At 42.0% G+C, this 12,569-nt stretch overlaps 1 protein-coding gene across 1 annotated transcript in view; it reads right to left on the reverse strand.

Annotated features, from left to right (window-relative positions):
* DPYSL3 (dihydropyrimidinase like 3) overlaps nt 1-12,569 on the reverse strand; it is a 108,057-nt gene that overhangs the window by 62,017 nt on the left and 33,471 nt on the right. The window lies entirely within an intron of this gene.

The following is a 12,569-nucleotide window of genomic DNA, read 5'->3' on the forward strand; positions in this document are numbered from 1 at the left end:
ATGGCTTCTGAGTGCTGGGATGTGTTGTCCTTCATTTAGACGCTAAAATCAAACGGCCGGGGGGGGGGGGGGGACAGAGGGGCCACTGTGGGTGGAGTGTGATGGTGGCTGGGATGGGGAGCTCCCTCGGCTCTCCTGGAAAGTAACCCCAAACATACTATTTCAATTAGTAAACAAACAAGAGGTTTGCACTGCAGAGAACTCAGCAGGGAATGATATAAATACACTTGGCGCCACCACCACCACCCCCAAAAAGTGGTTTACCATGCAAAAATTCCAAAACCACAGGCTCAAGACTGTTCTCCTACCACCCTCCTTGTCCTAGTTGTCAACCCTAACAGTCTACTAAACAGAAATTCTGCAAATGTCACTAAGTGTGACTAGCTGGTGTTGGGAATCTTGAATGTATGTTCCTCTAAGGCAGGCCACACACTTCTGGACGTCTTTTCACTGAACTGAACGTTTGCTTTGCAAAAGAGAAGCTCTAGAAGGCAGGCACAGAAGGCAGGCACAGAATACCCCAGCTTGGGCTTTCCATAAATCCGAAATGAATCAGCCTGGTCTTATAATCAAAGAGCAGACTAAAGCCCCCTAAACACCTCCCCTCAAGCGAGTTAATCCAAACTTCTGGTTGTTCATAGGTAACTGGACTGCATCTTCACAGGAAAAGTCCACAGCATTCTCCACTCCATTTCTGTGATCCTCTGGCAAGGAGGATGAATACCAGGCAAAGGTCACCTCTCTGTACTCTTTTGCAAAGTACAAGGAAGAAGAAGAAAAAAAAAAAAAAAAGACTGAAGCCAAAGGCACTCCCCAACCATTTTGCTTTGTTCTTAAAGTGTAAGTGCTAAAACCACTAGCCAAGAGTTGTGAAATTGCAAAGCATTCTGGGAGATTGGCATGCAAATGAGCAGGATTATATTTAGAACTGAGTAAAAGAATTAACCACACACTATGAAACCCTGCAGAGTTTTCTTTCTTTCCCAAAGATTTTGCTGCCCAGAACTTACTGAAAGGGACCTTACATAAGTGTTTAAGAAAAGCAAAAATACATAGGGGACATTAGAATATTAAAGAAATTCATGGCCTTTTTTTGTAATTGCATGGATTTCTTTGCTTTTCTTGCATACTAATTATCTCCTCTGTTACTGGCCTTCCAATCCAGAACATCCTCTACTAAATAGATTAAAACCATATTTTTGATCACCTGATGATCATGTATGTGTGTTGTTGTTTCAAATTACAAGACTTGATTAAAACCTGTGAGGTCAGATTTGCAAGCAAAAGGGCAGCCCAAATAGGAATTGTGATGTGTGCCCCCACTGTAGGGCTGTGACAAGCCATGCACTGGGAGGCATACTAGCCAGCTAATCGGTGCATGCTATGGCCATCACCAGAAATGTTCAACAAACCCTATTTTTTCCCCTCTTCTTTCTCCCTCTTTTTAAATCAAAATAAAATGTCTAAAATGAGTTTAAAAGAAAAATCCTTCCTTGACTATGCATGGATTCCAAAGAATAAGAAAGGCCGCCATCAATACAAGGATGCCTCTGTGTCTGGCCAAGAGAGAAAGGTGGAACCAGCATGGATGTTTGCCACAGTTGAATGAGTCTGAGTGGTTTTTCTTGGATATGCAGTAGTGTTAGGATTTATGTATCTCAGGAAACATGAAGGAAAAGAGGAAAAGTGGGACAGGGAGAGGGAGACAGAGACACAGAGACTCAATTTACAGTCCCAGAGAAACTTAATTTTTGCCACACCTGCAGACTTCAAAGCCTTAATCAATGGCTGTTCTAGTAGCTTAGACCAATGATTTGGCATTATCCTTGGCTTACCTTCATCTCACATACCATATTCAATCTGACAGCAGATGGTCTTGGTCAGTCTTTCAAATTATAGCCAGACTATGATCTCTACCTCCACCTGCAAAGCTTCCTCCTGTGTCTAGCCACCATCATCTCTCCCCTAGACTACTGCAGTAACCTCTTATGTTCCTCACTATCATTCATTCATTTATTTGCACAATATTCACATATGCTGTGTGCTTACTATGTGCCATTATTTTTCTAGGTGCCAGTTAGTGCCACAGTGGTGAATTAAAAAATATATATATCCCAGACCTCATGGAATTTACATTTCCCCACATTCAAAGGAGCAAAACTTGTCACTTACTAGGCGCCTTCCCTGCTTTATTCACCTTCATGATACTTTTAAGCACTTGTAAGCACTTGAAGTAGTAAATTATTATTGGTGTATTGTCATCCCCCTCACTAGTAAATAAAGTTCCTTATGGACAGGGAATTTGTTTTATTTGCTGCTGGGTCCTGAATACCTGAAATAGGGACTTACCTATTGAAAGTGCTCGATAATTATTAGGTAAATAAATCTAAGAATATTGCTGATTGTGTCTGAAGAAAGAATAAATAGGCAGACTAGGGCAGGTGATTAGAATCTATATTTAAGAACGTCTATTTTTGCTTCTCTAAAGCCTCTGAGGGTTTCCTGATTCTTGATTTCATATCAGCTAGATTCAAGATGGTGAGAATTTACTTTGTTTACAAAATACAATAGGCAAATTCCAAAGCAGCATTTGAGCAAAAAATGGCTCAGGGGAATCTATTTGGTACCTGAGCACTGACTAGATGTTGTGGCTTTGATAGGCTCTGCCATTGAACCTATGGAGAAGACCAGAAGCCCTGTGTTAATAGGGAGAATATCTTTAGAAAAAAATTATCTGGAGTTCAGAGGAAAATTGTGGTCCAGAGCCTATCACGGGGTAGCAATTAGAAACCTGGGCTTGCGAGTGAGATGGAGCCAGGTCCATCTTCCAATTTGAGCATTCCTCCTTCCCTTGACCTTCAGCATACTAATCTCTCTGCACCTCAGTCTCCTCATTTCTAGAATAAGTATCTTAATACTTACCTCACAGTGTTTTGTGATGATTTATTAATTTGCTCAACTAATTTTTTACTGACTACCTCCTTTGGCAGTACTAAGCACTAATATAAATATTTGAATAAACTAAACAAAATTCCCTACATTCATGAATCCCTATGGAAAGAGGAGTCAAGAATACTATATATACATAAAGTATTTTCAGTGGCGGTACATAAAGCAGGGAATGGGGAGGTGAAAGTCATTCGGGTTTGTAGGATAGTGTGGCATTTTAAAAGAGAGGATGGTAGCTTGGACAAAGCAGTTGCAGTGGAAGCAGTGGGAAAAGGTCAGATGGTAGGTGGAGTTCAAGGTAAAGCCAATAGGATTTGGTGATGGATTGGGTTAGGGTATGAAGAAAAGAGAAGAATCAAGGGTAACATTAAATTTTCTTGGCCTGAGCAACTCAAAGGATGAAGGAGCAAAAACTATGGCAGGAACTGGGCCGAGAGCTAAGGTTAGGAACATGACTGTAGACATTTCTATTAAACATCTAAGTGAAATGTTGAATGGGCAAGTGGTCATTCGAGATTAGAATCCCAGGATGAGACCTGGCTGAAGATATAAATTTGGGAGTTGTTAGCATAAAGGATATATTTAAAGCAACAATGCTGGATGAGATAACCAAGGCAGTGAGTGTAGACAAGAGATGTGGGGTAAAGTAGCATCCTGAGGCGAGATGAGCAGCCAGAAAAAGAAACAGAGACAGTGACGAAGAGTATGGTGTTCTGAAAACCAAGTCACAAAAGTATTCCAAGGAGGAGAATGTGTTCACTTAGTTAAATGCTGTTGAAAGGTCAAGGAAGATGAGAACTGAGGTGTAGCCTGTGAATTAAAACACTGAGCCATCGAGGACCTTCACCAGAGTGCCCATAAGATGAGTACCTTAGCACCCACCTCACAGTGTTATTTTGTGAGGTTGTACTGACATTTACTGAGTCCTGTGAGTGTCCGGCAGTTCTGATGGCGTCATGGGAGTGAAACCTGATTGGAGGGTTTTCAAGAAGAAAAGAAGGTGGAAATTGGAGACAGCTAATATAAACAATTCTTTCAAAGATTTTTATTGGGAAAGGGAATGGAAATGGACCAGTAACTAGCAGAGTGAGTGGAATATAATATTGGAGGAATAGTGGCATGATGGTATGCAGATGGGACTGAGCCAGTAGAGAAAGGACATTTCATGATGTAGGAGAGAGACAGAATTTTGTTATACCACAGTTCTTGATACAGTGGAGGGCTTGCCCTTAGCTGGGGGCAAGGAAGGTTTCTCCGTAGTAACTGAAGAGAATACACTGACATGACAGGTAGCAGGATAAATGTAATGAAGGCAGTTTATGGAAGTTGTCTTCTGATTGTGTCTATTTTCTCTGCCATCAGCAAAATCAGTGAGAGAGAAGGTGTTAGAAGTTAGGGGCAGAGGAGTTGGTACGAAATCATTTTCTAGGAGAGTAAAGTGACTAAAGAAATATAGAGTGATTATCTGGCTGCACTGAGGATTTCTTCAGTTAGTGGCCATGATTTAAAGGGAGACCACTGAGCTGGGTTGTGGGCGGGCCTCCAGCCATAACACAGCTGACCAGACAAGCACAGAATAGACGTGGCATAGGATTTCACAAGGGCTGGCCAGATGAATGCTGAAAAGGGAGAGAGAAACTTAACGGAAATGAAGCATGAAATCTAAGCTGGTTAAGAGAGCAGGGAGTAAAAACACATAAAAATAAAAAATAATAAATTCAAACACATAAATGGTTAAAGTCTCCAAGAAATAATGATTGAGAGAGAGAGAAAGAAGGGAGGTCATCAGTGTAGGGAGAAGTGAAAGATAGTGAAAATATTGAATATTAAATTATATTATTCATCTAAGCTTTTGGTACAAAGTAAATTAATTAGAAGGCTGCTATTCCTACCATTATTTTTCATGCTTTGAATATTACTTACTAAACTCAATTATTGTCAGGGGCCATGTCTAATTTATCTTCATAGTCCCCTGCTCCTGTATAGTGCTTAGAAAAGAGTAGAATCAATGGGGAAAAATTAGATAAGTACAGGGGAAAGTACAGAATATTGTCTTCCTTTTAATCTCCAAAATTTCTAAAATAAATGCTGAGTCATTTACACAATTTTGACTATAAAAAATATTTTCTACTTTTTAAAAAAATTACTTTATATTTTGCCACATTAAAATGGATGAACTATTTCTGCCTGTGTTCTGATTTGAAGGATAGAGAAGAAAATAGTTCTCAAATAACTACAGAAGAGTTTATAACGTGCAAATTCCACATGCCAGGCCTTGGTCATATATATAGGCTATGCTAATGTTGATAAATAAATACTTATTCTTAGAACTGCCCATGAAATAATTTGGCTACGTTAATTTTATCTACCATCAAGCGAAGGAAATTCAGTCATGAATTTCCAGGGTCAAAGAATGAAAATCAAAGTGATGATTCGCCTGCTATTATTAGATGTTTACATATTAAGTAAACAGAAACAACCCGTGAAACAATAGTACCCTTAATATTATATAAGCCAAAAGAGAAAGAAATGCCACAGCCACAACAATGTATTCCCATGAACTTATGCCACAGTTACATTTATGCCAGCTAAAATAAGTTACCTATCCGTGGCTGAAGTTTTTCATTCCTTTCCTCCACCCAGGAGGATTCTGAAGGCTTCCACCTTCTCCATGAGCTTTCTCAGCACCTCCTTTCAAAGCCGCAGGCAGGCCACCCTGATTAGGGTTATGGAGTGGGGTTGGGAGTGGGGAATAAATCACTCTGTGTTCATCACTGTCTCTGGTCCAGTCCATATTAAACATGCAGGGAAAGTTACATTCATATCATTGGAAAAAATTGTGACAGCTTTGCACTCCATATCATAGGAAGGGACATTTTGGTCTCTTTGCATATATTTAAACTTCAGAAATCTGTAGGTAACTCTGTCTTCCCAAAGGTACTGCTGTGAGTCACTTCCCAGCAGCCCAATACCAAGTTTCTGCAGCTGTGTATGTGCCTGAGCTCAGGAAAGAAATCAGCCCAGTGCTTATTCTAATTAACAGTATCTAGGGTTAGCTATGGGTATAGGCTTATGGGCACTAAATAGCCCAAGGAATAGCTACTTTTTCTACTAAAACCGCCTTTATACCCTGTTGATTCAGCTGTAATTCACTTGAAAGAAAACCAGAGGACTGGGACTAGATGTTTTTTAAGGAGTGGTGGGGACTGAATTAGGGACTCAATATAAACTTACACTTTTATGTCATTCATTTATTCACTTATGTATGCATTAATTTAGCAAATAGTTTTATTGAATATTATGGACTCCCTACTATGTGACAGGGAAATTGGAATATAGCAGCGACTGAGAGAGAGGTGGTGCATGACTTCATAGAGACTGCAGCCTGAATATAAGGGTAATGGACATCCATCGTGGGACCCGAATTCCTCCTTCAGAACTGAAGGACTTATCACCAGCTGTAGGGTTGCCTATGGACAGCCCTCTGTTCTCAGGCCTTTCCAGTAATTGCTCCTGGCGGCAGAGATCTGCCTTGCTCATAGTCAAACCTCCTTTCAGGGTCCAGCCTGCATCCAGTGATTGGTAGATTTGGGAGGGCTAAAGACCCACCCACCCACCCACCCCAGCTGCAGTTAGGGACAATCTTGAACAGCCACCCAGCTTTACCACTTCCCCCAGGTCCACCAAGGCCTTTGTTAAAACTGTTTGCAGAATTATTTCTTCCTCTGCTCAATCCCATTTACTTCTCTTCTCTTCCATGGGTGTTGATTAGAAGGGCACCTCCTGATATTCCTACTGACTAAACCCTGTCTCATGGTATGCCTACCCAGAGAATCCAGTCTGAAACAGTTTATATCAGGAGTGGTCTCAGGAAACAGATGCTAGGTTGACCACTAGCCAGCAATGAAAACCTCATTCATGGGGACAAGTGGGACACAGATAGACAATGTGGCAAGGCACTGAAATGGCACAGCAATGGAAGGAAATTCTTGAGCAGAAGTAATATATTAGGTATTTGAGAATATGTGGAAAATATTAACTATAAGAACAATGGAATTGGGTGGCTCTTGCTAAACACTCGTGATGGTTTAAAGAAGATAAAAAGACTTTGGAATCATTACTCAGAAATTAAATGTTAAGTGTGAAAATGAGAATGCTTTCATAAAGAAGTTCTTATCTCCTGCAGCTTGACGGCACAGAAAGCCAAGCCATCAGGCCCAGGACTTAATCATGAGAATAGCAAAGTGCTAAAGAAGGTTAAATTCTCAACTGAGGCAGGTCTACTGTGCCAACGTCAGTGCCCTAATTTGGAAAGAGTGGGTACCTGAGATGGGGCAGGAACATATTTGGGCTTGTGCACTGAAAAATCTCACAGCCCAGAAAAATGACACACTCTTGCTTCTTAAGGGTGAGCTCTCCACCACCTCCTTGCCTGAAGAGATTCAGAGGCCTGTGCCCTAGGACAGCATGCACCTCCTTCAGAATCTGTCACCATCTCCCCACCTGGTCACAAGGTCAATAAGCCATTAACTAGGGTTAAGTTCCAACACCCTGGCGGTGGAAGGGCTGGGCTTGATAAGAGAGAAAAGGGAGCCTTAAGATTACACATGGGACTGAATTATAAGGGCGCTGGATCAAGGGAGGCAGAAATTAAGTTGGGCAATGGCGAATTTATTGATATGGAAATATTTCCCAGTATACAGGATTTAACAACCTCATCAAAACCCCAGGAGATAGTGTGAGCATGCTTCTAGAATGGCTCGTAAAAGATGGGGACAGAAATGGCCAACAGTATGCAAGGTAGAAAGGCCAGAGTTACATGGCAGACAATGCAAGAAGCAATCTGAGGTTCAGAGAAGCAGGCACCCTAGAGTGAATATTATGTCAGGCCAAAAACTTGTCAGATTCCTGTGATCCACGGGAGGGCCCAGAGGAAACAGCATTGACCAAAGCAATAGGAAATGTGCAGGTGAGAGGTGCAAACATTGGCACTGGTTCTCCTCTGTAGGTCAGGACTGATGGTGAGAAGTAGTCACAGAACTAGGTTCACTGAATAGCAATGCCAATGACAGGACATGAAACCACAGAGGCCAGGTGGCAGCACTTATCAGTCAGAAGCCAGGTAAATGCAATTATCACAAAGCACAGCAAGGCTGGTGTGGTAGCAGGAAGGCCTGACCAGTAGAGTCATGAGATGGTTAATAGAAGATTCTGTCCCTGGGAGCAAGACAGAACTTGTCACCCAGACTAGCACTGTGGTAGGCACAACAATGCACATGTTCCAGTCCTTGGAACCTGTGGAACCACACATATCCTGCATGGCAAAAGGACTTTGAAGGAGTGATTAAATTAAGTATCTCGAAATGGGGAGACTATCCAGGTGGGCCCAATGTGTCCTTAGAAGAGAGAAGAATGAGAGTCAGAGAAAGAAGGAGATATGATGTTGGAAGTAGAGGTTGGAAGGATGCAACCATGAGTCAAAGAATGTGGGAAGCCTCTAGAAGCCGGAAAAGGCAAGGAACAGATTCTCCTCTGGTACCTCCAACAGGAACATACCCTGTGGACACCTTGATTTTGGCCGAATAAGACTAACTTAGGACTTCTGACCTCTAGAAATGTAAGATAATAAATGTGTATTGTTTTAAACTACTTAAGTTGTGGTAATTTGTTATAGCAGCAATAGGAAACTTAATCAAGGATTGATGATCAGGAGCCTCAGTGTAGCCACCATATTAAAAAGTAAGGAGCCCTTTCTTAGTTTGTGGATCTGAGCCAATTTTCAGACATGCTGTCCATTAATTGAAGGAGAAGCCATTGGGAGGAAGGAACCTGCAACACCATGCCAAGTATTTACAGTAATAGTTCCCCTAGTCCTTCTCTAAGAGTCCTTTGGCCATATAAGAGGAACACTGTAAAGTGGGGAAAGGGGCTTACTTCAACATTTCAAGGACTGATGGAAATGGGTTCTCAGTTAACACTGAGAACCCAGTCTCTGAGTTTCAACTCAGAGACTTGAAGCATCATCGTAACTCCTCTGTTAAGTTGCAGGCATGTTGGGGTCAGGTAATAGATGGATTCCTGGTCCAGGTATAACTTATATTTTCCCATTAGGTTCAGGGACCCACTCAATGGGCATATTCATAGAACCCCAAAGATTAATTAGAATGGACAAACATGGCCATTAGCACAACTGCCACTTTGATTTCTTAGCCTATGGAGTAAAAGCTATCAAGTAGTGAAACCAAGTAAAGACTCTAAAACTGACTCCCCATTTCCAAGCCAACCAACATAATAAAATCAAAAACAATTTTGCATACTAAGCAAATGGCAGAGACTAGTGGTACCCTTAAAGACCTGGAGCATGCAGAGCTGGTGGTTCCTATCTTATCTCCATTTAATTCACTAGACTGGATAACCCAGAAGCCAGACAAATTCTAGAGCATTACTTAACAAAGTAGTACCTAAAATTGCAGCTGCTGTTTTAAGTGTGATATTTTGCTGGAGAAGATTATTATGGCCTTGGCACATGGTACATAATCATTGATCTAGCAAACGAGTTCTTTTACACCTGTACCAGAAAAAGGGATCCAAACCATTGGCATGCACTTGGAATAGACAGCAATACACAGAAGCAGTCTTGATTCCATGGCTATGTTAATCATCCTGCCCTCCATCACAATAGAGTCTGCAAAGACCTGGACTGTAGACATCTTGCAGCACATCTCTGCTGGTATACTGTATTGAGAACATCATGCACATAATTAGATGAAGAAGTGGCAAATATATTGAGGGCTTTGGTAAGACACATGAACTCTAGAGAGTGAGAGATAAAGTCTACAAAGATTCAGAAGCCCAATCGGACCTGATAGACCCCTTCAGATATTAGAGACATATTCTATACCTGGAAATACTTCTCCAGCCCATTACATGAAAGGTTGTCAACTCTGAACGGAACCTGGAGCAGTAAAGGGCTTTGCAACAGATCCAGGCTGTAGGGCAAACATCCTGGGAGTTTGCCCATATGATCCAGTAAATACTAAGGTTTTGAAGGTATCTATGGTGGGAAAAGATACCAGGGAGAGTTTATCCAATCCCCAATATGAGAATCACAAGGTAGTCCCTTGGGATTCTGGAGTGATGCTTGTGTGCTTCTAGACTCTGGAAGATGTGGAGGGCCTGACCAGACTCATCAAGTGACCATGCAGCCAAAACTGCCCATCCTGCACAGGGTTCTGTCAGATCTGACAGTCATAAGACTGTATGGGAGTGGACCCAACAGCAATTCACTGTAGATGGAAATAATACATTCAGGATTGGGCATACTAAGGATGGAAGGGCACAAATGAACTCTCTAAGCAGGTGGTTCAGCTCTCCCATGTCATCTACCACTGTTGCTGCAGTAACTTTCTGTCAGCACAGATATGGCCCTTATGATCAGCTGATGAAAGAGGAAAAGTCCTGAGCCTGGTTTACAGATAGGTTGGCTTGGTATGCAGAGCAATTTGAAAATGGATCTTGAGCACATGTCAGTGCTACGCAGGGGTGGTGTTGACAAACAACAGTGAAGAGATTTCATCTCAATGGCCACAGCCCCATATGGCACACCTGATCATCCATTTAGTACGGAGAGAAAACTCGCTCAATAATATATATGGACTCTTCGGCAGTGTTGAATGGTATGGCCATCTGGTTAGGGCTGGTAAAAGGAAATATTAAAAGATCAAGGTAAGGGCGGGCCGCGGTGGCTCAGCGGGCAAAGCGCTTGCCTGCTATGCCGGAGGACCTCGGTTCGATCCCCGGCCCCAGCCCATGTAACAAAAAACGGAGAAACAGAATACAATAAAACAAGAAAATGTTTAAAAATGTTTCCCTTTCTTCCTTCCTTCCTTCCTTCTATCCTTCCTTCCTTCTCTCTGTCTTTAAAAAAAAAAAAAAAAAAAAAAAAAAAAAAAAAAAGATCAAGGTAAGAGGAGGCCTTCGGTAGAGGCATATGGGTGGGCCTACGGGAGTTGGCACGAAGAGTGGAGACATATGTATTGCATGTTAATGCCCTCCAGAGAGCATCCATCATAGAAGAAACATTAAACAACCAGATAGCCAAAAGGACTCAGTTGGCATCAGTCAGGGTCTGTCATCCTCTACTGCAGTGCTTGTGCAATGAGCACATGAATGGAGTAGCCAAGGTGACGGATAAAGGCTATGCAGGGAGCTAACACATACTCACCAATGCTGATCCAGCTACTGGGCCTGTCAAATGTCCATCCTGCCCACAACTGAGAGTAAAACTGCCTCCCCAATTTGGCACCATTCCTCAAAGTTACAAATGAGCTACTTTGTGACAAGTTAACTACATTGGACCCCTTCACACTGGAAGGAACAGGGCTTTATTTTTCCAGAAATAAATATATATTCTAAGCATACGTTTGCGTTTACTGATGCTAGAGCCTCAATAAACACTACTATTTGAGGGTTTCAGGTGTGTTTGGGGTACTGGTATGGGATCTCACATGTTTCAATTTGCTAAAACTGCCAGAATGTGATATACCAGAAATGAATTGTCTTTTACAATGGGGACTTATTAGCTTACAAATTTACAGTTCAAAGGCCATGAAAATGCCCAATTTAAGTTGTCAAAAGGATGATGCCTTCCCTGAAGAAAGGTTGCTAGCATCTGGGACACCTCCATCACAGGGGAAGGCGCATGGCCAGCATCTGCCGTCCTTCACTCCTGAGTATCATTACCTTCAGCTCTGGTTCCAGTGGCTTCTTCTGTGAGTCCTCTCTTAGCTCCTCCAGGGCTTTTCTCTCTAAGCTCTGTCTGCCTTTTATCCTCTTATAAAGGACTCCAGTAAAGGATTAAGACCCACCTTGAATTAGATGGGTGTGCGAGTTTGAAAGTATTATGTACCCTGAAAAGCCATGTTTTAATCCTGATCCAATCTCATGGGAGCAACCATTTCTTCTGATCCTGATTCAATACTGTTGGTTGGAAACTTTCAATTAGATTATCTCCACGGAAATGTGGCATACCCAACTGTGGGTGTGACCTTCTGATTAGATGGAGATGTGACTCCACCCATTCCAGGTGGGTCTTGATTAGTTTACTGCAATTCTTTAAAAGAGGAAACATTTTGGAGAGATTCAAAAATGACAGAAGGCTCAGAGCCAACAAAGATATAGATCCTTGGAGAAAAGTTGCTTCATAGAACAGAGACACAGATGTTTGGAGAAGCTTGGATCCCAGAAGATATTACCATGAAATGTTAAGCAAGCCAGAACCTGGAGAGAGCCAAGGGAAGCCAAGAGATGAAAGCCAGCCCCAGAGAAGCAAAGAGAGGAACCCTGACAGGAGCAGAGGCTGAAAGCAATGGAGCCCAGGAGCAAGGGACCAACAGATGCCATCCATATGATTTCCCAGCTGACAGAGGTGTTCCTGACCCATTAGCCTTCCTTGAAGTAAGGTATCTTTCTCTGGATGCCTTACTTTGGACATTTTCGTAGGCTTAGAACTGTAGACTTGTAATTTATTAAATTCCCATTTTTCAAAGCCATTCCAATTCTGGTATATAACATTCCAGCAGCCTGCAAACTAACACAGTGGGTCATATCTCAATTGAAAC

The sequence above is a fragment of the Tamandua tetradactyla genome, chromosome 20 (genome assembly GCF_023851605.1).
Source record: "Tamandua tetradactyla isolate mTamTet1 chromosome 20, mTamTet1.pri, whole genome shotgun sequence".
NCBI lineage: Eukaryota > Metazoa > Chordata > Mammalia > Pilosa > Myrmecophagidae > Tamandua > Tamandua tetradactyla.